General features: G+C 45.5%; 1 protein-coding gene across 2 annotated transcripts in view; it reads left to right on the top strand.

Annotated features, from left to right (window-relative positions):
• The window catches only part of ZDHHC7 (zDHHC palmitoyltransferase 7), a 335,738-nt gene that overhangs the window by 120,408 nt on the left and 188,395 nt on the right, over positions 1 to 26,935 (top strand). For both annotated transcript variants that reach the window (XM_085637984.1, XM_085637985.1), the window contains one exon: positions 8,683 to 8,764. The gene's annotated coding sequence lies outside the window, so the exon portion shown is untranslated. The remainder of the gene's footprint in view (positions 1 to 8,682; positions 8,765 to 26,935) is intronic.

Here is a 26,935-nt window from a genome sequence, read left to right as displayed (position 1 = left end):
GGACTTTGGTCCCTTCGCTTAGTTGGGAGTGTCAGCGTACTGGCTCGCCATCTAGGTCGCGTCCTGCGCCGCCCAAATGGTGATACCACGGGGATGCCGCAGAATTCTCTCCGGCTCATCTCCCACTCACCGAGGGGCCTGTGGCTCCTCAGCCGGCGATTTCCCCCCCCCCACCCCGTGGAATCTTGATGTCCCTAGAACGAGGTCTCGTGTGGGGGCGTCGGTCCCATGGACTCCGCTGTCTTCCATAAGGTCCCGTCGTCACCGTTATGGAAGGTCTCGGGTCAGGCATGCCAGGGATGCATCTTACGTGAGTAGGGAGAGGTGCTCTCCCGCTCTTACGAATTTCCCCCTTAGCGGGTTGTTCACTGGTGTGTGGTACTTGACTTCCAGTAAAGGAAGTTTCGTACACTGTCACCGGCCAGTAGATTCTGGCTTCGGAGCTTCCTGTATAGTTGACATCAGTGATGTGTAAGACTCTACAGATGAAACCTCTTGCTGGGCCGTTGTGATAAATCCCTGTGTGAGTTCCTTCACCAAAGTGTGGATCTCCTGCCCAGAGACAGGGATAGTCTATAGGGCATGATGGTTGCGAATATATTCTTCGGCTCTGCAGCAGATATTTCGCTTCAGGCGAAACCCGGGCATTGCCATGGTTTTGTTCTACGGCGACATACTTGTCTTCGTCTGACATCTCTGAAGCCTGCGGCACAGCAGTGTGTTTCTAATCTCCCGTTCTCTGCCGCAACTCTTGTGCTCCCATGCTGATAGCGAGGTGGCCCGCATGAAGGCCGAGGCAGAGGCTTTGAAGGCTGTAGGCTGGGAGGGGCATGGAGAACGGCTTAAGGCCGTCCGCCCTCTCCAGCGGCGTTATGCCTCCCAGATTTTGTTTCTGCGGTCTCGGGCCTCCATTGAATCATTCAGGTGCTGAATGTCGTGCGACTCTTCCAGTTCTCCTCCAGCCCCTCCAACTCAATCGCGCTACATGCGCGAGTTGTAGAAGGAGGCCACAACCCTCTTCCAGTAAAGGAAGATAGAATCGGCTCCTCTGGGACGGAATGGAATGGGATGGTACTCACTGTTCCTTCTAGTGTGCAAGGGAGACATGACAGTGTTTGGACCCGTGTTCGGCGTGCTACAAGCCGACTCGTGGGGTCAAAGAGTAATAAATTCCGGTGGAGGTCCCTGCATTAGATTTCCCCTCAACTTCATCAGGGAGACTGACTATGCGCATTAGATCTGGAGGCCACAGATTCTCACGTACCCCTGGCGGGGAAAATATCGCGAGTTCCTGCTTTTCACAGTGGGCAACGACCATTATCATTGCTTTGTGCCTCCTTTCGGCCTGAAGCCAACACCTCGGAATGTTCCATACGCAAGGATGTAGTGGCTGCGCATATGAGAGTAACAGTGTCTTTGTCTATCCGTTTCTGGACGACTGGTTCATCAAGGCAGCTACTTTCAGGTAGCGCGCCTGCATTTCACTCAGACTTTCTCTCTCTTACTTCGTTTGGGCCTCCGCACCAACCTCACGAGGTCTGTCTTGGCTCAACGACTGTGTGTCCTTCGGAGGGGAGACACTCTTCGATCCTTCGGAAGGCTCGAGTTCTCATAATCATGCCCTCCCCAACGGTGGGGCCGGTCTCGTCTCTGACGATTGGTTGATCAAGGCAAACTCCTTCTCGGAAGCACAAGCGCACTTCCAGAAGACGTGCGTTCTCTTGAACAAGCTTGGGTTGCACGTCAACATGTCCAAGTCTGTCCTGACGCCGGTCCAGTGCATACAGTATGTGGGGGCCTCCATCTCTACGCTGTCAGTAAGCGTGTCTCCTTCGGAGGAGGGACGATTGTCACTCCTTCGGAAGACTCAGGCCCTTATGACCGCTCCATCGACAACAGTGAGGAAGGTGTCTTCGCTGCTGGGATCGATGGCATCATGTATCTTCCTCACACACGGCTGCACATGAGACCACTGCTGGAGGGCTTGGAGGATCAGTGGGATCAGAGGACAGGTTCTTGGGACGACGAGATACGGCTGTCTCTGCATGCTCTTCAGTCGCTGAAGTGGTGGTGTTCGGCGGAAAATCTCCTCCGGGGGGTTTCCTTCCACAAGAACATTCCCACGCAGAGTATCGTGACGGATGTGTCGCTCCACGGCTGGGGAGCTCATTCCGGAGAGTGGTCCCCGTTGGAGTCGGCGTACCACATGAATTTCCTGGAACTCAGAGCCGTTTACCTGGCATTGAAGGCCTTCCATCCGTCCTTCCAGACCAACTCGCTGCTAGTCCAGACGGACAATACAACCACGATGTATTACCTCAACAAGCAAGGGGGGTCGCGATCGCGCACTCTGTCGCAGGAGGCGCAGGCGATCTGGCGCTGGCTTCTGGCCCGTGGATTGATGATCACGGCCACGCATCTGCTGGGGGTGCAGAATGTTCAGGCGGACGCGCTGAGCAGGCTGCTTCAGGAGAACCACGAATGGGTCATAAACGACGTGGTACTAGGAGAAGTCTTCGCAAGGTGGGGGACTCCAGACGTAGATCTGTTCGCCACCGCCGAAAACAGCAAATGCCGAGACTTCGCATCCAGTTACTACCAGAAGGGGACGCTGGGGAATGCGCTATGGATCGACTGGTCGAACAGCTTTCTGTACGCTTTTCCACCCATTCCCCTGATTCCGGCAGTGCTCATCAAACTGTCCAAGTCCAGGGCGTGGATGATCCTGATTGCCCCGGAATGGCCCAGGCAGTGGTGGTTCACGGATCTGCTTCACCGGTCTCTCCTTCCTCATATGCGGCTGCCGTGCAGGCCGGACCTTCTCAGTTCGGGGGGCTGATGGTGCATCCCAACCTCTCGTCTTTGAGTTTGGCGGCATGGCTCCTGAGATAGTGCAATATGGCCATTTGAATCTACCAGAAGATTGTATGGGCATACTGAAGGAGGCTAAACGTCCTTCCACTAGGACGTCCTATGCTTACAAGTGGAGGAGATTCTGCATCTGGTGCAAATCCAAGAACTTTGACCCGACAACTTGTAAGGAAGATGTCATCCTTCCATATCTTTTACATTTGGCACAGTCTGGCCTTAATTTCCACTCCATTAAGGTTCATCTCGCTGCTTTGACTGCTTACAGGAAATGCCCTTCACAGACTTCCTTCTTTCAGATCCCTGTGGTCAAGGATTTTTTGGAAGGCTTGAAGAAGGTGTTCCCTCCGGTCAGACTTCCCTCGCCTTCCTGGGAATTGAATGTGGTGCTGTCCAGATTGATGAAGGAGCCTTTTGAACCTATTCACAAGGCTTTGTTGCAGCACCTGTACTGGAAGGCGGCGTTCCTAGTGGCCATTACATCGGCCCGCAGGGTGAGTGAACTTCAGGCGTTGTGTTGCCGAGAACCTTATACTGTATTTCATGCTGCTAAGGTTGTTATGCGTACTCACCCTAAATTTCTTCCTAAGGTTATATCTGATTTTCATGTCAACCAGACCATAACTTTACCTACCTTTTTTCAGAATCCTGCTTCTCCAGCGGAAAGGTCTCTACATTCCCTGGACGTGAGGAGGGTGTTGAAGTTTTATCTTGATAAGACCAAAGATATTCGTAGGTCAGACCAATTGTTTATCAATTATGGATCAGTCAGGACCGGTCTTGCTACCTCCAAACAGTCCATCTCTCGGTGGATTGTGTCCTGTATACAGTTGTGTTACCAAAAGGCTAATAAGACCTTAGGGGGTAAACCTAAGGCTCATTCCACCTGGGGCAAAGCTGCCACGACTGCTTTGCTGCGTAATGTTCCGATTGCAGAGATCTGCAAGGCGGCCACTTGGAGGCCGGTCCATACCTTTGCTGCGCATTACTGTCTGGACTTGGATGTCAGGGCAGATGCTCAGGTTGGGCAGGCTTCGCTGCGAAATTTGTTCGCACAGTAGTGGTATTATTTTGTAGTATTCTCCACTGCCGTTTTGGTGTGGGGATGGGCTTGCCATTCTTTTCACTAGATTATGACTATACACAGAGATCCCCTACTACAGAAGGACTAGTTTCTTTTCTGTAACTCCAGTTCTGTAGTAAGGGTATCTCTGTTATAGTCCTAAGCGCCCGCCCTCCTCCCCTGTGGAGAGATAAATATTATTGTAAGGAATGCTACAGGTCTGGCGTGTTACGCCTTCAAAAAGAACTGAAAGTAGAAGGGACCTGCTGTGCATTCTGGGATACTGGAAAAGTTCTGGAAAGTTTTCTTAAAGGCACAGTATCCTGTTCTGAGCCACATAATGGCAGCCTATGGGGCTTGTCTGTCCATTCCTTCCTCTCTATCATTCCAGAGGCTTTTGCTGGTGGAGGCAGGTTTTTTCTCTGTGGAAAAAGCTGGGCAGGCAATGCTGTTTGTGGATGTTGGTGGAATTTTCTAGTTGAAGTACTGGACAGTGTAGCCTGTGGATATAGGCTGCATTATCTGTCTTTGAATTCTCTCTTAAGTGTAGCTGCAGGTCTGCATGGCTTGACAACTTAAGAGATTATTTTTATTGCTCCGGGGTCCGCGCACATGGGCGGGACTATTCACTAGATTATGACTATACACAGAGATACCCCTACTACAGAACTGGAGTTACAGAAAAGAAACTACTCCCTCTCCATCAAAACTGTTGGTGCACATAATAACCTAAAATATAAGAAATAATGATGTGATAAAACCATCAAAATGAATATTACAACAAACATTGAAACTGCCATGTGTCCAGAAGGCCAGGGCCGGCTCTAGGGCGGTGCGATTGGTGCCACCGCACCGGGTGCTGACAAGGGGTGGGGGCGCCCTGGCTGTAAGCTTATTTTCGTTTTTAAAGCAGCTGCTGCCACGTTCCTTGCTTCCAGCAATTTTCAGCCATCAATAAAAACGTCTAGATCACTCCTGTGATTAATGTTCCTGCTGAAGAGAGACGTTAGGTTTGTCTAGTGAAAGTTGTAACTCGTGGTAAGGTAGTGCAGTGGGTTAATGTGCCTATTGCAAAGAATGTGTACCATGCAGATCACAACATACATATAATGTAAATAGGTCAGTGGGTTTCTGCTTGTGTCCCAGGGGTCCTTTGTTACTTTTGTTTCAGTTTATAAGTTAAAATCCTAATATAGCATAGTGAGCTTTTTGAGTTGCAGGCAAACTATAAGATATGTATTAGCGCTAGATGTCTTTTTGCCCTGTCATTTATTATCCTAAACCTGCAAAAAGGGTTCATTTGGGTAGAAGAAATCAATTTTCATTATTAAAGAGAACCCTTAACAATGATATGTTTTAAATGTGTGCTTTACCAGACCAAGGACTCTTAAACTATACTGCCTTTCAGTATAAATGGCATGTGACTCCTACACCTTGTAGTTCTCTCATGTAACATTTCCTATACACTGATATACACATGTATGATTGTCTCTGTGCCAATGTGTGGTGATTTAAAGTGCTCTGACACCTTATACTGGTATGAGTGGTGCTATAAAACTAAATCAGTATGAGAGAGAGTGGTTATAGAGACTCGAGGAGCACTGTTAAATGGTGGTAGAGAGGAAATACGTGGTAGATGTGGTCATTGAGGGGCACCAACAAACATTGTCGCACAGGGCGTCACCACTGCTAAAGCCGGCCCTGCACAAGGCAGGGTGCAGTGCATTTAAAAAGTTGGACCTTTACTTTTAAGTTTTACCTGTCATGGGAGTTAAAAACTCTTAAATAAGTTTTTTCACTACTGCATGGTCCACCTCTCCCATAGGATAACATTGGAGTGCCCTATTTTATTTAATAAGCTGTAATTTCAAATGTGACCAGGTAACCATTTCATGTTTGGTGTCTTTGGAAATGTTATGAAAAATCCTAATTATGGTGAAGTGGGATTTTAAGTAACAATTAAAAATACCACTTTTAGAAAGTTGGCACTTTTCTTCCTTAGCCATTTAGTGCCTGTTGCCTGTCTCTGGGTCACTTGGTAGCGTGTAGCTGACAGTTGGGCTTTGTGTATTCCTTCTCAACAGCCACACACAATAGAAAGCTTAGGTGTGCCTGGATTGGCCATCGCAGTCTGGATGGAAGGGTGGAGATGGACCCAGCCTACTTACTGACACTTGAATAGGCTGTTCCCTGCCTCCGCACAAAGGACTGCATACCCCCTGTAGATAGTCTGATGCTAGGACAGGGAAAGCAGGATGCCTGGAGACTTCAAAGGGAAACTACTAGAAGCTTCTCTCCCAGTTCAAAGGCACCACTGGGTATAAATGCTGGACTTCAAACACCAACTTGTCAGTACACTCATGACCCTGTGGATACTCTGACAGGAAGAAGGGCTGCTGTGCTGCTGAAATTACTGCCACTGTCCTGGACTGTCTCTCTGAAGGACTGCTGCCAAGCCATTCTGATCTGCTGCACTCTTGCCTGGATGACAAGGACTGGACCTGTATCTCTTGAACTCATTACCCCAAAGTTACCCAAGGGCTAGTTAGCTGGCCTCCTGATCTGAAACCTCAGGGACACAACAGGCTTCCCACAACCTTGCACCTGCACTTGGACTCTACCATCTGTGAATCTACCCTGCCAAGTGGTGCCATCCCAGTCCAGGATGCTAGAAAGTGAGCTGAAGGTGTTCTGCCATCCTTTGTGGATCCAACGGAGTGGACGAATCTCCTCTGCTGCGTGGCGTAAACCTTAACAGAACGGACGCATCGCTGCTTATGCTCGGGTCTGAACCGCCACAAAGACCAGCATCGCAGCCCGTCGCCCATCAGAACTGCTGTTGGATGATGCGTCCTCTGCTCAGGCCCTCATATCCTTTGTGAACGGCAACCTTGATAACAATGTCAGACTCCAACTTGGAACCAGCACATCGCTTGACTACGCAACACATACTTGATGCTGGACTTTGCATCGTAAGCCCTTGTCGTCAGGATCCTTGATGACAAAACAGGACTTCGGACTGCAGCCTTCCGCATCTCAGTACCGGCACAATAGCTACGCATCTCAGTACCGGCACAATAGCTACGGCTGTGCGATGTATTTTTTGACGCGGAAACTAGCAGTGCTGACCAAACCAGGATTTCAGGTACTTTGTTCAGCTGGCCTAACTGGGTCCCTGTAGCCAGCCCGCCCTCGGCCAAAACTTGTGACCTTGTCCTGGTCTGGTGTGCATAGATATCCACAATTGACACGTTGTGCTTTTGCTGCTATTTTTACTAAAACCTTTCAAATTGAACAGCTCCGGTTCTACTTATTCTATTTTTTTCATGTTGGTTTCGTTTCATTTATGAAAAATTATTCTCGGTTTCTAAACTGATATGGGATCTTTTGGTATTGAGTTTTCACTGTTAGTGCTTGAAGTGTTGCACAACTACTTTACACATTGCCTCTGAGTTAGGCCTGACTGCTTTCTGCCAAGCTGTGCAAGGGTTGAGCACAGGTTAATTTAGGGTTTACTCGTGACTTCACCCTGAGAAGAATTGTACGTGCTGCTTGAGAAAGTTTTCACCCCCCTCAACCAGTAACCTAATTTCTTACAATACCTAGTTTCAAAACTCGATTCCAGATGCACTTAGGTATCTATATATGTGTGTCATATGCATCATGCCAAGCACTGATATTCTTGCAGTTCAGAACTCAAGACCGTATTCTATATTAATCTTCTAAATAAGGTTATGGATTTGCTAATGATGTGGCTAAATAAGGCAATTGCATAATCATGCACAGCAGAAAAGGCATGAATGTTGCTAATGTGTGTAGAATACTTGAGAGTCTGCAGTCCCAGTTAAAAGGTTCTCTTATATCCTTTATACAGGAGAGTTCTGCCGTCTCTAGTCACCTGTAATTACAGAATGATGCGAATGATCAGATATAATTAGTTACCATTGAGTTGTATGCTGTAGTACTTGCTGCCAGAGCCACTAGACAAGGTGAATGCAAGTCATGGAGCATCATTACACCTCAATTTAATCAAAGCAATGAAAACTGCCTTTTCCTCCTTTTGATCTGTTTTTCTAAAAGGAAAAGCGAGGAGCCAAATGTAGGTTTTAGTGGTAACAAGTTTATTTTTTGCTCAGAAGTTCATAGCAGGAAAAATAGAATCCCTCTTCATTTATGTACACACTGTAATCCTTACCATCTTTTTTATCTGATTTACATTAAAACTGATCTGTATATATTTTTGCAAGAAATAACTGTTTTTGTTGTGTCTAAATTTGCACTGAGATTCTGCTTTCATTCATCATGACTGCTACTACATTATATATCTCATATGAAAGAGCAAAACAACAAGGAATAAAAGTGATTTATAGGAAGAGAGGTGTGCTGCTCATGTATTTTAAGGAATAAAAGACCTTCTTACCATACGTTTTAAAGGATATTGCAAGTCCCGTTGGAGGTGCATGACATTATAAAGCAACTTTCTTCAGCCTTATTCCTTTGTATGGTCACAGAGCCCCTAGGGGACTTGCCATATCCTTATAATGTACGAAGGGGGTACTTTAGCCCATCAGCAATGAACATCGTAGAGTACTTTATAATGCTGTACTTCATTAAAGGCCATTGGTTTCTTCTTTTCCAATCAGAAGAAATGGGCAATGTACTGAATTTCCAAGCATGTCTTTTTTGAGAGTTTCTTTGCTTGCAAATCGTTCTGTGGAGCTGCCCTTCTTAAAAGTTGATTGTCTTTTCAGATCACATCAGATATGACTGCATGCAACTTGGAAGCCTGAGGCAAAGCAACTATGTCCAAATAGCGTTTGCACCATTTGCAAGGTAAATCCTTCATTTTTATTTGAATTTGCAGTGCCATGGACACCTGGAGCCAGTGCCCTGTGATGCTGTGGGAGGTACTCTTGAATAAAGGATCAAGCCGCTTTGCGTTGCATTGATATTTCCCTAAAGATTACCAGTACCATCACTAGCAGTTGCCGTACAGCAGTGCTCGGCTGTGTCTTGCTGCTTGGCCATTCACGAAGGTCATTGTAAAGATTTTAGAATTTTTGCCAGAGTGGTCCATTGCTGGCCTGTAAGTTTTGGCTCCCCATGAGGTTTAGGCCTTCGTATTCAGTTGAGGTGAAATGTCTGCACAGAAAGTGAACTGCTGATATTCATTTACATATTTAATAAGATTTTTTAGGGAAAAGGTGCACATTTCTTTTCGTTGAAAAGGTTTACGTGAAAGTGTTTTTTGGATAGGTTGTCAATGAAAATATCTGTGACTTGGGTCTAAGGTTGGCGATTCTTTAGCTGTTGATGATCAAGGACCTGTTAAAAAAACTTTCTCTACAACCAGTTTATGTGTGTATATTCTTAGTACGTTCGCATATTAGGGAAGCGTTTCATGGATGAAAAAGTAGATAGACTAGTGTTTTTCCCACTATATCCAAATTACCTCTTTGGTTTGCAAAACTCTGAGTGCCTGGGACTGACTTGCAGGTAAAAAATTTAAGAAATTGCTGGTGCAGATCTGGTCACAATACTACAGGAATGTATCAACGGAAGGCAAAGGTATCACTACAGGAAACGGCTGTGCAAGTCTTTGGCTAGTTGTATTTAGGAAACTATTCATTTGATCAGTCCATACCTTTATTGAAATGATTCAGAAGAATGGCGCTGCAAATATATTCAATCTGGATAACATGATGAAGCTCATTCAGCTTCCTTAGTATCCCAGTTATGCAAAGATTGGGTCGGACACCGTAGGCCGCATGGTTTCTAGCTATAATGCATCAGCAGTGGAGTGCTTTGGTAGACATGAGACTAGAACTTGAGTCCCCTTCTAAATTACACAAAACACACGCAAATAAGTTAATAGTTTGACTCCGATTGATGAGAACCCAAGACCCGTAAAGGTCTTTGGGATACCGACAGTATTGTGGTTCCATACAAATAATGAGATTCGGCTATACATGTGTACTTGACCTAAGCCTCTACTATTGCTTTAATCGCTTGTATCAGTTCTTTTCTGTTTTACATTCATTCACTTGTGCAATAAGAAAGCAACCATGCATTTTTTTGTTTAAAAAAATGTGTACTGGAAGTTGATGGTAATTAGAAGACACTCTTTTTAGAGAAGTTGGTTGCTGGAAAGCTGCCATTATCCAGTTAACGGTCTTATTTATGTTTTCATCGTTATACAGTCAAGGTATTGGGAATTTCTACTCTGCCAAAAGCCCTTGTCTGCAGGAAATATGGCCATCCGCTATCCTATATTGTTAGTAGCATATACTGCTCCATATTGTGTTTGTCTAAGCTTGTTGACCACTAATATGGTGCACACGACTTAAGTTTAGGCTGAAATTAATTTAAGCATTCCATCCATTACTTTTTTTATTTCTTAGTTACATGCTGTCCGCAAAACTGTTAATCCTCAAACCCTCTTGCTAGAACCAACATGCTTGATGGTTGTACAAATATTAAAGGAGACACAGAGGATGGTTATAGACACGTGGCTATACTTTCAGGAAGGTGTCAAAGATTCTTAGTGCTCCTGTAAAATGCTCGGTCGATTTCAGCACCACGATTGGCCTTCCACTAGATGCAGAAAGCCAGATGCCTTCTGCAGTGGGCTGGAGGGCTGGGTTCGCTAAAATGGAAGAAAGACTGGAAGGAACATATCTAACCCCTAAAAAGACAGGAAAACTATACAGCTATTGTCCAAGAAGGCACCTCAGTTTCTGATATTTCTGTCACGTCCATCAAATCTTCTCTACAAGTAGCAAGCAGGCTTTACCAGTTGGCAGCTAAGCACTGGAGTAAATGACTATAGAGGCAAGAATATCGAGAGAAACTGAAAAGGGAGTTTATGGTCTTTCCTTCTCCACTGAAGTTCTTTAAGGTGACCTAAATGCAATGTCATGAATTATACAAGTAACCAGTGTAACTTAAGGGTTTTCCGGGTGGGCGTGTCACAGAATTCCCCTTGAGGTAGGTCGGACTTGAACCATGGAGAACCTTGACTGGCAGGTAGGCTGGTTTAGATTGAATGCTGCATCTTACAGCAAGTGTAGAGTTCCACAGGTTTCAGAAAGTTATCCCTATGTGTTGTGCAACTCCTAGTTTATATTCCTTCCTTCCTATTGGGTAACATTAAATGGCTGTCCGTTTCCAATTGTCTTCTGTTTTTTAATGGTTTTATAATAAAAATGTACCAAGCTGCTCTGAAAACCACTACAAAGCATTTAGTGTGCCAAACAATTTAGCTATACGAAATGTCCATCTGCCATATGCTCATGTTTTACAAACCAAATAAATAAATCCGCTTAGTGTAATGACAGATTTGATGTAATCTGCAGGCCTCACTAGTGAATCTTGCTTAATAGGTCATACTTAGTGTTTCGTCCATGAAAGGTCAACATAATATGTACTAATCATTTAGGCCACTGTAAACCCTGCAGTATATTGCCAAAGTAAATGTTTATCGTACGGACTAAATTATTCATATTTATATTTGATTTCTTAATACATTTCTTAGCCCACCGTTCGGGGAACCTATTGGAACTGATAGGAAACTGCAATAAGCTGCTTGTTTTTGTATTCTACAAGTGGTAAACTGTTTTTAAAGTACAACCATTGCAGTGGATGTCCTAGAAAGCAATCCTGGTTGTATTAGTCCTTTATGTAAAGTTGACATTTCCAAGGTATGTCCAAAGTATCATTAATCAAACATCTGATGCATGCTTTTAAAAGGGATGATCAAGTCTGCACGCATCCAGAATGTGATGGGGAGAAGGAAGCGGATTTGGGTGAAGGGGATAATGAAAGCATGAGTTAGATATATATATTTTTTTCAAAAAAAGAAATTAATTAATAAGCAGAGTTTTGGACCACAGAGTTCAATGGCAAATTGTAGTGCACAGCTGACTCAGTGATGTCGCAAACAAAGCATTGTTGTTCTTTAGTTCCAGGAAAAGTGCTGCTAAAAAGTAACTATTCCATTACAGCTCCCATTTACAAATACACAAACTGTCCTTAACATTTCCAAGGAAGCACATTCCCACAAAAACAGAGAAAATTGGCTGCTGTAACATATGCTTAGTTTGACTAATCAATAGTGCTCTGAAGCTTGGCTCCCTTGTGACCATCCATTTATAGCCAGAGATCAATATGGACTTCAGGGTTGGCTCATCTCCTTGGGTTGCATGTTTCGGTTCATGCACTTGGTGCTTAAGACTGGTTCCTCTGCCTGCTTTCAGTCAGACACCTTGGTCTCCTCTTTTAACTAAACAGCAAAAGACTGTTTGAATACCATTTTGCACCCACTTCTTACAGCGTTTTGATGCTTGAAACAAAAAAAAGCAAAGTTGGTAATTTTAAAATGTCCCATACAGATATTAGGAATTGTACAAAGTCATACCATCCTGCATTGAAACCACATGGCGCTCTCTTTAATTAGCCCTGAAGGAAAAATCAATGATCATTTCGGAAATTGGACCAATCTCTCTAGGGTACCTTAATGTTTTAACTGGAACAGCTCATGCCATACGACTTTGTTTCAACCAAGAGAGCAGTAAGAGGAATGGACACCAATAATTTGAGTAGCTGTGCATATACGTATTCCTTACATTTGAGAACACAAAGGCTCATCTGCCAACACTTTCAGATTTTGTTCATAAATCCAAACTTTGATCTTGTGGCTACTAGTGGTACAGATTGGAAGAAAGCCTTCCTCCCTTTCCACGTTGATCTCTTTATTAACGCCTGCCGGCGGAACTGTGCCCATCTGTTAGCTTGGCCAGTACCTATTGGGACTTCAGTCTCTCTAGCTTTCCTGCAATGCGACTTAATTATACTTCCAACTTTAAGATATATTTTGCAGAACTAATTTACACACACTTTTGTTAATCTGGTAACCTACCTTGTTCATATTTCTGTTTTTATAAACCTTTCTAACACTTTCAGCTATCTTGTATAAAATCATTTATAAATGTGATTTAGTAGTGCCCCCTTCATGTAATATACATATGCTATGATTGCTGATTGGGCCTCTGAATTTACCTGTTTCAATTAATTTCTGTCTCTCCTAATTAGATTTAATGTTTATCCCCATGTTGTGAGACCATTTTTGACTCTGGTATTTTTAGTCTTCTTCCTCTTTCCCAACTCGTCTAATCTGTGTACTTCTTCTCCATTTCTCAAATGTCTTGTACACTTACCATCCGCCTGTAGTTTTTGAAAGCCCTGTTCTTTTTTGACCACATTTATGGCTAGAGTCATGATCTCTTCTATGGTATGATGCTAATATGATTTATGTGCTCTGAATCACTTTGTGATTTATTGTGCTCTGAAATCTAGTTGGGTAGATTCTGCTTTACATTAGACAAGCCATTAATAAATAAATGTTCCTAGTTAGCTTCTAAATGAAGTGCAGTTGAAACACACTACACATGAGGTCTTGTGCAGAAGCCTAGCAAACCTCTGATGACCACCCGTTGTTGACTTAATGTACTTCTCTCACTTTTCTTAGGTCCATGCATAAGTAGCTCATGTAATCCAGGTTTTTTCTTTTCATCATGCAATTTATATTCCTGTTCATCTTAAAAACCAAGACTACAAGCTCTAGAATGGAAAGCAAACACGTGGCCTGGATGAGCTACTCACTCATGGACCAAGGAAACTTTATAGAGTTCTCACTTGCTGATCCATAATAAGTCGCTACTGTTAATCTACTAATATAGTCTGACCATTTTGTGCAGCTGTATACATCGCCGATAACCCTCAGAATTGAGAACGTCGCACCTAGAGTTTTAATTTTTAATGATGATTTGCCTCTATTCAAGTGGCTGGGTATCATGAAACAACACGGCCACAAAAGCCCTGGAGCCTGATAGAATGCCTGCAGATGCCCTTAAATGGGATATTGCCCTATATCCCTTTTGGTTGTAAAGCCTGTGAACAAAATGCTTACTATATGCAGCATCCATTTTCCAGAGGTGCCTAAGGTTTTCAAGTCTCCAGAAAAGAGGTCCCAGGACAAATGTTTAATTATTAACTATAGTCACTTGTGGATTATTTATGTACGTGGTTTGGCAAGCTTCTCTTTATAATAGACAACATGACTTGTTTTAATTTCGTCCAGTTTGTCAATACGGCCACCCATGAGGCTCTGCATACACTGAACAGCATTTTTGAAAATTATTCAGATCTTCAGTTAGGAGATATCCTTCTCCTTACATGGTCACTCCATAAGGTGGTCTGGTGTAGCATCTACTCGTGCTCAGAGAGACTAGCTATCAAAATTTAAGGCCAGGCCAAGCTAGTGTGGACTTGGAATAAAATGAACAAGGATGACATGATTAATATCTTGAATTACTCCCAACCATCACTGATGGAAGATGCCAGTATGACTGCTGTGGAATATAAGGAATGGGTTAATTCAGACGCTAATAAATTGGCCCCAGCCAAATTGATTAAAAGCTTTAGAAAGCATCCAACTGCACCCTGGTTTTCCTCCAAACTTAAGGAACTGCAGAAAACAGGAGACTGCCTGGAGAAGTAATTACTCCAATGATGAGAAAGCAAAATATACACAATTAATTCAGGTTTAAAAAATAAAATAAAAAATAACAATGCTGAAAAGGCTAATCTTTACACAGAGGATCAATAGGCCAAATCACTCAAGCTGAGAACTATTTAAAACAGTTCAGGAACTGCCCTGTCCAATCTCTAGTAATATATTAGTATCCAGTCAAGACTTCTGCAGCAATATGGTGGATTTCTTTAAACATAAGTTGGAGATAGTCTATCGGGATTTCAATACTAGCACTAATACTAGCATTCCCTGTTATGAAAACAAACTGTAGGAACCTAACCATCCTAAGCTCCTTCATTTTTCCGCTCTCTCTCTACAGAGAGATGATTGGACCTGATCATATAAACCAAATCAGGTGCTCCATCTGATCCTTGCCCTCCTACAATACTTCCCAAAATTCCAGGCACTGTGACCACCATCTTACCACACTGCTAAATCATATCAACACCACTTTCGAACCGAGTGGAAAAAGTCTCCATTTTGCCTCTGCTCAAAAAATCTACACTTATGAGGAAAATAACTACCATCCTGTATCAGGTGTTCCTTGCTCAGCAAAAATTAGAGAAAAACATATTAACATCATTATAGCCGACTACCTTGACCAAAATGTGATCCTGGATGTTGCCCAATTTGGCTTTAGAAAAGCGCACAGTACCGAATCGGCACTCATAGTAGCCTCAGAAGAAAGTAGGGACATTATGGATGATGGAGGCAGAGCTGCTATGGTCCTATTGGACATATCAGTGTAAATCTTTAAGTCAACAATCCTGATGTAAAGCAAAACACAATTAATTGATCAACAACGAACAAGAAAATAATTGAGATGCGGTGGAGGACGTGCTGCCCCTGTGTCCGGAGGAGGCCCGGACACGTCTCTCCCAGGCACTTGCTGACGGGCGAGATGCAGCGCGACATGCCATACAGTGTGGACTTGACACCACGGACTCGCTGGGTAGGGTGATTTCCACCACGGTGGCGCTCCGGCGCCACGCCTGGCTGAGGTCCACGTCTTTTTCGGGGGATGTCCAGAGTACCCTCATAGATATGCCCTTTGATGGCGCTCGCCTTTTTGGTGAGAAGGCGGATAGTGCGCTGGCTCGTTTTAAGGACTCCCCGCCTCCAGACTACGGCCGACCTCCTGCATTTGCTGGGGTTCTCATCAACGTGCTGAAGTCACACCTGAGTCCCTCCCAGAAGCTCCTCTTCATCCGAGCGGTTCTTGATTCGGCGCAGTTCCGGGCTTATCCTCCGGAACAGCGGGTCCGGGTTATTTAGGCTCTGATTCCCATCTTTCGGCCTCTATCCTGGGTTTCGGTCAGGTTGGTGCTGCGGCTTCTGGGGCTGATGGCCTCCTGCATCCTGTTGGTGCATTACGCCAGGTGGCGAATGCGGGCTCTGCAGTGGAACCTGAAGTTTCAGTGGGCCCAGCATCGAGGCAACCTGTTCGACCATGTCTTGATCTCGGAGGGCACTGCGAAACAGTTGCAGTGGTGGCTCACGGACCGCGATTGGGTCAGCGGCAGATGCCTCTCCCTACCGGAGCATGTGGTAGTGTCGGACGCGTCCCTCCTGGGATGGGGGGGCCACATGGGAGAGGCGGAGATTAGAGGACTCTGGTCTCCGGCGGAGACTCAACTCCACATCAACCTTTTGGAGCTGAGAGCGATCCGGCTTGCACTGAAAGCCTTCCTACCCTCTGTCCGGGGAAGTGTCGTGCAGGTGTTCACGGACACCACCACCCCCATGTGGTATTGCAACAAACAGGGCAGGGTGGGGTCGTGGACCCGTTGTCAGGAGGCTCTGCGCCTCTGGACATGGCTGTAACACCAGGGCATCACCCTGGTGGTTCAACATCTGGCGGGCTCTCTGAACGGCAGAGCAGACTAACTCAGCCGCCGGTGCATGATGGATCACGAATGGCGTCTGAACTCGGACGTGGCGCAAGGTCTCTTTCTGCAGTGGGGAGAGCCTTGGTTAGATCTATTCGCCACCGAAGAGAACGCGCAATGTCAGCAGTTCTGCGCGTTGGAATTTCCAAGGCAGCACTCGCTCGGAGGTGCTTTTCGTCGCGAGTGGAGTTGCGGTCTGTTGTACGCCTTTCCGCCTATACCACTTCTGCCCAGAGTGCTGAAGAAGATCAGGCGCGACCGGGCCCAAGTTATCTTAGTGGCTCCGGATTGGGCACGAAGTTTCTGGTATCCCGAGCTACTCAGTATGTCAATCGATCCCCCGATACGACTGCCTCTTCAGGAGGACCTTCTGTCGCAGCAGCAGGGGACGGTCTCCACCTGAACCTGTCCAGCCTCCACCTCCATGCGTGGAGATTGAGCGGCGGCAGTTGATGCCATTTGACTTGCCTCCTGAAGTCTGTGATGTCATTCTGGCAACCAGGCGTCCCTCCACAAAGACGGTATACGCCTACCGGTGGAACAAATTTGGGGCATGGTTCACAGCAAAGGCTGTTGATCCCCTTTCCGCCCCTCTTTCTGAGGTTCTACTCTTTCTTCTTTTCTTTGGCCCAGCTTTGGGCACCTTGAAAGGTTATCTTGCTGCAATCTCTGCCTTCTTACGGCTTCCTGATCAGCCTTCTCTTTTCAAGTCCCCTGTTGTTTCCTGTTTTCTCAAAGGCATTACTCACATGTTCCCTCCTGTCCCCTTCGTAATGCCTCAGTGGGACTTGAATCTTGTTCTGACTTTTCTGATGTGTGCCCCTTTTGAGCCTCTTCACAACTGTCCCATTCGTCTTCCGACCCTGAAAACTGCTTTCCTGGTAGCTATCACCTCGGCTATGAGGAACTTCGATTCATGATCGTATCGACCCGCCATTTTGTGCTCCGCCGCCATTTTGTGTTGCCCTCACTCAGGCAGCACGACGATCGAAGTCTTTTTCTGCTTTTCCTGCAATAGTGTGTCGAAATAACCTTGTGCCTCTGTTTACAAAAGCTGGTGTCGGGGACTGGCCGAGTACACTAATCCCTGTCTGGTTTTCCTAATCCCTGTCTCAATTATCTGTTGGTTCACACAATTCTCTTCTGATTTTATCTTATCGTCTGGCCTTCGCTGTCCTCTGCTCGTATTTTCTTGTTTCACAACTATCCTCCAAAACACACAAACGTATCTCGTCACCTGCTAGACAGCTACAAGTCAGTTAATGAATTAGCTCGTGGGGTGGGGTAACAAACACAGTTAGAGGAGAGGCTTCTTCGAGTTACTCGATACTTTATTTTCAAACCTTTCCTATTGGTTCTGTTCTGTTTTCCAACTTTTCTTATTGGCTCCTTTTATATGTTTTAGGTGTGTTCTTAGTTAATGTATATATCACCTATGTACTATATAAGATTGTGCGCCACAGAGTGAAGTGGCAGTCTCCTGAGAACATACCGTGTGTACTTCTAGGACAACTGTACTAGCTGCAGCTAATAAATCTGATCTTTTACGCCGACAGAGTGTCCCCGTGTCTCTGTGTAGCTAAGCAGGAGAACCCAGGAGATTAAGGCGTACCCTGCGCCGCCAGGTCCAAAAGGTTCTGGTTCTTCAGCTAGACGGGTGAGTGAGCTCCAGGCTCTGTCATCTAAGCCTCCCTTTCTTTCTGTTCATCCGGACAAGGTTGTCCTCCGGCCTCGTCCTTCTTTTCTACCGAAAGTGGTGACCCCCTTTCACCTCGGGCAATCTGTCACGTTACCCACCTTCTTTCCGCATCCTTCAAAAGAGGAAGAGCGGCTCCACCGTCTGGACACAAAACGGGCGCTGTCCTTTTCTTTGGACCGCACCAAACAGTTCCGGGTGGACGACCAACTTTTTGTTGGATACGTAGGAGCTAAGAAGGGGAAAGCAGTACACAAACGGACCATCTCACGGTGGGTCGTGTTGTGTATTAAACTTTGTTACTCCTTGGCAAAAAAGGACTCTCCTGTTGGGTTGAGGGCCCATTCCACCCGGACCACAGCGGCTACTACTGCCCTGGGCCGGGGAGTTCCCTTGCGGGACATCTGTCAGGCGGCGACGTGGGCTTCACTGCACACGTTTGCCAAGCACTATTGCCTGGACAGCCAAGTCCGGAGAGATGGCTTCTTTGGCCGGTCTGTTCTCCAGGACTTTCTGGTGTGATCTTGGTTCGCAGACCCACCACCGGGGTTGGTATTGCTGGGGTATCTATTCTAAGGTGAGGAATCTAAATAACGTGTTTCTTTCAGATGAACAAGTTACTTACCTTCGGTAACGATGTATCTGTAAGAAACATTAGTTAGTTAGATTCCTCACCGACCCACCCATCCTCCCCGTTCTGCAAACTGACATCTAGGGTTAAGGTTATCCTTTTCAAGGCCCTAGATTTTTTGGCACCAGTTTCGGTCTCTTGCATGGCTCTGCGTTCCTGGCGCGGAAAGCTATGTACAAGAACTGATGTCAGCGTGCAAGGGCGGCGTCTAAGTACTCCGACGTCATTCCGGCGCACGACGCCAACGACGGACGCGGAGCCGCAGACGACGCCTAGCGACGCGCAAGGGGTATTGCTGACGAAAAATCTTTCCGGATCCAGCCTGACGCCTGGGTATATTCTAAGGTGAGGAATCTAACTAATGTTTCTTACAGATACATCGTTACCGAAGGTAAGTAACTTGTTCTTTATTAATAGTCATATCAGTAATAAAGAAATTCAATCATACTCTTATACTTCCTGTTCTTCGGACTTACTGTGCATGTAGAGCTCGGAACATCTCTCCTCTGGGTTCTATCTATTTCCATTCTTCCATTATGGAAAGTATTCAAATTTTCGGATTTACAGATGAGGATTTCACCAAATTACTTGGACAAAATTCGTCCTCAGATCGTTCTTTTTCTCTTAATAAAGGAACTAATGATGAGTGGTTGAAACTTCTGAATCTCAAAAAAAAGGCTAAGAGAACTGAATCCCATGCGGAATTTATTATCGAATACCTTAAAGCAGGAGTCATTCCCAATGGCCTGAGAATAAGGAACATCCCAGATCTATTTGTTGAAATTCGTAAATTCTTAGAAAGATGGTCACAAATAGCCAATAGATGTTCCAGGGACCTCATGATGCTTATTATTGAGACCGCTAGAGAGGTTGTTGCTAGCCTCCTTAAAGAAATATCTGAGATTGAAGAAATGTTAAAGAAAACCAACCCCATAGATGAGGCAAAGAAAAAACTGGAGGAAGTCAATCTGGAGCTCAATTCATTCAGTGACTATCTTTAAAGAAAAAAACTGACAAATTAAGAAAAGACATTTGTTATTTTTCTGAGGAGAAAGTATATCCTTACTTGGGCGGCCTAATATTATTCGTCTAGGGACCCAACACAGCAAGGAGACTACCAACATTGGTCTAACAGAAGAATACTGACTTTTTCAGCCACATCTGAATCCGACAACAAAGGAGGATCTAGCTCCTCGGAGGGATTTACTAACAGGCGTGCACCATTTGAGGGCCCCCAACGATATAATCGTTTTTTAGGCAATCGCCGGGGAACCACCAGAGTCAGATTCAGAACTCATGAGAGGGGTCGTTACCAACACACAGAGAACCCCCCTCAGTATCTGCAAAAAGGCGGAATCAATACTGGAGGGAGTAACATCACTGGCCCATACCGATCCCATCCCCATCTTTAACTTGTCCAAGAAACCTCTGGATGAATCCACTATCCATTTACTATCTCTGGGATTGTCGTTTGTACCTAGCACTTTTCTCAACCAATTTGAACTTAACAGAGATATCCAATCTTTCTTCCATAAAATCAGACTGAAAAAGTTTTTTTCAGGGCAAAACATCACGTACAGTAATAACAAAGCCGGGTTCCGTCCTACCTCTGTATTCACACCCACGCTGGATCAAGAAGGACCAGAAGTTGGTATCTCCGAGAAAACTGTGTACTCCAAAATTCAAAACATGACCAAATTGGTCCATAGACCTTCGTTCAATCTTAACTATGATGAATATCTCGCCCTTAAAAAGTTGTCTATGGACCATACCCTGACTATTAAACCCAGTGACAAGGGGGGTGGGATCGTGGTCCTGGACAGTATTGAATATAAAGAACAAATGCTAACAATGCTTAATGTTCCTGAGCATTACTGTCGCGTTACCACGTACCCCTCAGATAAAATCAAAACTGAGATATTTGGGATTACTACGAAGGCGTTGGAGCGAGGCTCCATTTGCAAACAGGAATTTGAATATCTTAATAAACCTTATTTTAAAATTCCGGTTCTTTATGGTGTTCCAAAAACATCCTTAAAACCCCATTTAGACCCATCGTGTCCACTGTAGACTCCCTGACGGAGCCTCTATCTAAATACTTGGATGCCTTTCTGTTACCTCTGGTCCTCAAATTACCTGCCTACATCCGAGATACGGGCCATCTTATCAACAAAATTGAGGGTTTAGACTTTAATCCAAATACAGATATACTGGTCTCAATTGATATTGAGGCCTTGTATACTAATATTCCCCAATGCGGGGCATTGCAGGCAGTCAAAAGTGCTCTTGAAAAACAAGATTGCCATCATGACAATTTATTTATTCTGGAATGTCTAGCCATTCTTCTTAAAGAGAACTTCTTTGAATTTGACAAAAACATTTATAAGCAGGTCCAAGGCATCAGCATGGGCGTTGCCTGTGCGCCCAATGTTGCCAACACCTACATGGGCTTTTTCGAAAATAGATTTGTGTATAATGAGGTAGCCCCTTTTTATGAAAATATTTTTCATTGGCACCGATTTATAGACAATATATTCTTTATTTGGAAAGGTCCAGAAGAGCAACTCATTGAGTTCTTCTCCTGGATTAATTTATGCGATTCTCACTTGAGATTTAGCCCTAATACTAGTACAACGATTCAGGCCACTAATCAAATTATTGAGGTGACTCTATATACTAAACCCACAGCTCGGAACCCTCTGCTGTATTATGAAAGTTATCATCCACGGAGCCAAAAGAATAGCATACCTTTTAGCTAATTCTTGTGGCTCCGTGGAAATTGCACCAACATCAGTGACTTTGAATTTCATGCATCCCAGCTTAAAATCAAGTTTTTAAACAGAGGATACCCACACAGATTAGTCAAAGAATCTTACAAAAGGGCTAAATACTTCAACAGAGAGGCCCTTTTTGGCTCGGACAAGAAGCAAAATAATGATAAATTAGTAGTAGTGACTACCCATTCCAATTTCAATGACAAACTTCGACAAATCGTCAACTCGCAATGGCACATCTTGAACACAGACAAAACTGTGGAAGCCCTTGAAAAACCACTTTTTGCGTTTCGGCGTAATAAAAATCTTAAATACACCTTGGTCAGAGCCTCCTTGATCCAAAGTAGTGGTATGACTCAGAAATCAATTTCTGGGTCAAACCCCATATGCGGTACACACAGATGTGGCAACTGCTACGCGTGTGATGCAGCTATTGTCACCTCTGAACTCGAATGGGGGAAGAAAAAATTCTCCCTTAAGGAGATGACGAATTGTCGCACGGCCAATGTTATATATCTCATCATTTACCCCTGCCATAGAGGCTATGTCAGTGAAACTAGTAGGGAGTTTAGAACACGCTTCAGCGATCATAAATCCTCTATTCGCAACAAAAGGGCAGACGCACCCCTGGTTGCTCATTGGCTGGAAAAACAAAATGCTATACAAGAACTGAAATGGCTCATCTTCAACGGGTTCATAACGCGAAAGATGGCAACATGGATGCACAGAGGCTGAAGAGAGAAGTCCTCTGGATTTTTACCCTTCAGACTGCCAGTACTGGCCTTAATGAGCGCCTTCCCTGGGAAAATGTCATTATCTGATCAAGGTTAGCATTTTACATTTGACTCTATGGGTTACTTCTAGGGGCCCTGTCATCCTTGCTCTTTTCATTATTCATATGTTTATTCCCCTCGCCCTATTTTGCTTCGCAATATTGTCTCTTTACTGGTTCACCAGTCTCCAGTTCTTCTTCTTTCTCATATTTGATTTGCTTTGTGGTCATTCTACCATGACCCACATTTCATCTTGCACCTCCCGTGCTTCGGGATTTTCGGCCCGCACTATATTGACTATTCTTGGCTCTCCTAGTCTATATTTTCCCCTTCGAATTTGTGGCTGGGAGGACCCACCTAGACGTATTTGCTTTTTTCTCTCGTCATCATGTATTCAGGTTTTGCCTCTTCGGCACCAACGCCTGACATCCAAGATGGCCACCAAACTCTGTCCTCGCATGTGTTTAGTTCGCATTATAGCCATTTCAGTGCGTAATTCAACATGGCTGACAGATTCGGCCCCTGCACACACTGAGGTCGCACTCCAGCCTTGATCGCGATACTCAGGTGCCGTGCACTATCGGACTTCATGCCCTGGTTTTGCGTGTATATATAGGACGTTCGCCAGTAATTCCACCACTGGCAGGATCCGTGGGGTAGCCACTTGACGGCATGTTCGATCGGCATTAGATGTAAGTACCCTGCCTCCCCATACCTCAGAAGCTTTATCTTTTCGGCCCTCTACTTTATTTACTGCTTGCTGGATGCTCTCTTATCCCTATTTTCTCTCTTTTTTACCAGGGCATTCACCATAGCGCTACGCTTCACTTTTCCTGCATTATAGCCATTGGAGTAGATCTCTCGACATTCTCCTTTGCAGGTATCTTCCTCCCACAAGTTTCTCTGACGCTGTGCCATATCTATCATTTTATACAGTTTCTTTGTATATAACTATTTCGTATTTTTGTATGTAGAGAACTCGGTCCCCAGCTACCTTTTGGAGATATTTCCTGTGCAGCATTTCTTCTCTACGATTGAGAGCTTAAGTAATTCTCATTGGATTAGCTGTGATTGTGAGTATTGACTCACGGTTTTCTTCTTTTCATTTCTTTTTACTTTTAGCGCCATTTTTCCATCATGTTTATTGGTGCTGTTCTTTCTCTTTTTATCTATATGCAGATTTATAACTTTATCTGGACAAATCCGCCTCGTTCTCTGTGTATCCACATAGTGAGCCCACCCCTAGACCACCGGGTTCTCTGCTTTATTTGTAGGTACCTTGTTTATTCTGTTGCGCTAGCAATTGTTTTCTACTATTGTTCATTATATGGTTTTGATTTACATATTCCCTTTCCATGTTTTCAGGTACTTTAATCGCTGGTGTAACTTTATTTAACCTACATTTTGAATCCATCCCACGACCTCCCCTGTGTAATGTTTCTGAGGTTTGTTTTTCCTTTTTCATACTTCAACTTATCTTTGCTTTCTTTTTGTATTCATCCCACGCCCCCCGCTATGTATTGTTTCTGAGGTTTGTTTCCTTCACATTTTTCATACTTTTACTTATCTCTGCTTCCAGTTTTGTCCTCACTTCTCTTGGGCTTTCTAAGTCGGTTGGTACACTATCACGTATCATAGGGTCATTCATTATCCTGGATTGGTGGCGGTTCTTTCCTTGATTAGGTTTGAGTCTCTTGCTCCTTTTGATTATTTTAGCTGTTTTTAGATATATGTATCTTATCTTTTGCACATTTGTCCCCACAGACAGTCCCTAGAGTCCTACATATACACTATATTATGTGTACTTTGAATGTTGATGGTTATCACATGGCCACAATTTAAAATTATGAAGTCTGGACCCTGATGAAGGAAGTCTCAAGCAGTGGCATTACCGAAACACACGTCGGTGCTTTCACCTCTTTTGTCTTTATTGTTTTTTGTAATTTGTTTATTGTTGGCTCTGTAGTTTTTTAGTGTCTTATTGATGTATCGATGTTTTTCAGCCTTTGTCCATATGTTAGTTAGTTGGTCATTTGTTTAGCCTTGTCTATTTCACTTTCTCTTTTTTTCAGTGTTCTTCTGTCTCGCCATCATCTTATTGTTTTATATATGAATGTTGTCATTTATCATGTGTGTACATTTATGTATCAAAAATATGTATGCATACTATATGTTTCTGGATGTACTTTAAAAAAAAAATGTATATAAAAAAACAATGAACTGTGAAAACATGATGAATAAATAATTGTGACATTAGTTTTTCTGTGGGTGAAATTTTTATATTTGGAGCTATTGCCCGTACAAATTATCTGTAGTGGGGGTTTTCGCTTATGTTCTTTATTGCATTTTCCCTGGATTGGAATTTCCCCCAGAACTAGTTTTCTCAGGGTCCCTCCTCAGTTTCATTGACTCAAATTGTGGTGCCCATCACGAGTAACACCAAGAAGGTTTAACAACTGTATGCGAGCAGTGGGTTGCTGGATGAATGACCACTGTCTCAAACTGAATTCGGATAAAACTGAAGTGCTTCTCTTTGGGAGAGAGACCTCCTTTTGGAATTATATCTGGTGGCCAGAGATGCTGGAACCTCATCCGATCCCAGTTTCTAAGGTGAGAAATCTTGGAATAAATTTTGATTCCTGTTAGAACTGGGGTCACCAATTCCGACACGGTAGCTTGGCGCGAGGTAGGAAGGCACCCAAAGGCACTGTGTAAAGCACTGGTGCAGCACTTACCCACACAGACTCAGCCACGCGCACACAATGAAGGACACCACAACAGGTGGTTTAGTAAAACACAAGACTCTTTTATCTATTTCACATAGTGAGGAATCAACTCATTTCGGGAATAATGCAGTCACTTAGCAAGGCAGCAGTAAATTCATCTGGGTATCTACATTCATTAATTATAGAACAACAACCATTTTCATTCAGTTACGTAAATCAGTGAATAGCCGGGCAACCATTAGTTCATCACGGGGAATAAATCAGTGCATTTCTGGGCAACAGCCAATTCATCCTGGCAAGTAACACAGTGTATTTCAGTAGATCAAACAATTCATCAAGCCACAAGAATCAGGGACTGGCAGGGCATTGTAGGGCAACAATTACTTCGGTGAGGTGAGTAATCAGGGCAGTTCTAGGGAGTAAGCAGAGAGGCCCTGTGTACCAACAGTTCGCTCCAGGCAGTGGACAGTGTATGATAGGGCGACAATCACTTCTCTCCCCCCCCCCCCCCATAGGGGATTCTTAGGGCTCAGAGTAGCGCGATTCTGTAAGGGGGCAGCAGGGCGCATCGATAGGATATCCGGGCCACTCTCGGGGACAGTTAACGGCCCCAGCCATTCGGTTTGCAGGGCCTACGGGGCCCGGCTGCAGTCCCGGGAGGAGGGGCGGATGCGGAGCGGCCTTGCCAGGTGAAGGGGGCTTCCCGGCAGGCCCCCGCGATCTCCTCCGCCACTCCGCCCTCCCCCACCCAGAGGGAAGTTACCTTTGAAGAGGGCCTCCAGGTCGGGCGGGGCCCGCGTAGGTGAAACGGCCTCCCCGCAATTCGGGGACCCGGCGGGGGCAAGGTCGGAGGCTTCAGGGCCGGCCTCCGTCCCGCGCTGTTCTCTCCGCCTCACGCAGATCCCTCCAGCCGCACCCTCAGCGGCCAATCCTTGCGCGGCACGCTGGGGGGTGCGGCAGCTCAGCCCAATGGCGGTGCGGCCCTTGGCGGGGCGTGGCAGGTGACGTGGCCGCCGCCACGTGGTATGGGCCGCGCGGGCTTCAGCGGCCTCCTATGCGATTCTCCCAAGTCGCGTTGGCGGCAATTCCCTGGGCCGCAGCGGTGATTTTCGGGCCTGAGGCGCACCGGGTGACAGCGCCCCCTCACGGCACATGCAGTGGCAGTGCAGGCGGCGCCCCCACCTTCCGGCACCCGGGCAGCAGCGGTGACTTGGTAGGTAGCACTTCCGGGCGTCCAGTGCGAGACAATAGGGACTTAGGCAGCGGCGGGGAGTTGGACAGTTGGCGCTATACCTTCACAGCGCTAGGCTGGCACCACACTGGGAGGCTTAGCGCGGGGGTGATGCAGCGTTTGGGGCACACACAGCACCTAGAGGCTCAGCGTGGGGTTGATCCAGCGCTCTATCATGGACGGCGTCTTCTGAAAGGGGCCCAGTTCTGGCGGCACCACGCCTGGGAGTCACAGCTTTACGTGCAGGTTGCGAAGGGCCCTCAACGACAGTCCAGGTCGGCACTTGTCTCAGGGGGAGAGTAGCTGGTAGGCTCTCCTGGCTGGCTTATTGGGGGGAAGAATGGGGGTGGAGTTGGCAGGAATCCGAGGCAGGGTGGGTCCCTGCAGCACACTGGAGATGGTCCCCTGGGTTGTCCCCTCACCAGGCAAGATCAGCAGGTAGGCAGAGTCCCTCATCTAACTTGGGCACAGCATGGCCTAGACTCAGTCAGTCCCAGTAGTGTAGGTTTCTCCCCTAGGCCCAATCGCCTACGCTCCGGCAGAGGTTCCCCCAGGTCCAGTGGTGCCCCAACTAACTAGTCCGGTTTCCCTCCTTTCCTCTTATACCCCCAGGTCAGGTGACCCTCCTGCATAGGCGGCAAAGCATAATCCCTCCCAGGGCTGGAAGGTTCCAGGAGCTTCCACATAATAGTC

Source organism: Triturus cristatus, chromosome 12, assembly GCF_964204655.1.
Source record: "Triturus cristatus chromosome 12, aTriCri1.1, whole genome shotgun sequence".
Taxonomy (NCBI): Eukaryota; Metazoa; Chordata; class Amphibia; order Caudata; family Salamandridae; genus Triturus; species Triturus cristatus.
The sequence above is the reverse complement of the archived record's forward strand: the minus strand, read 5'-3'. Positions and strand labels throughout refer to the sequence as shown.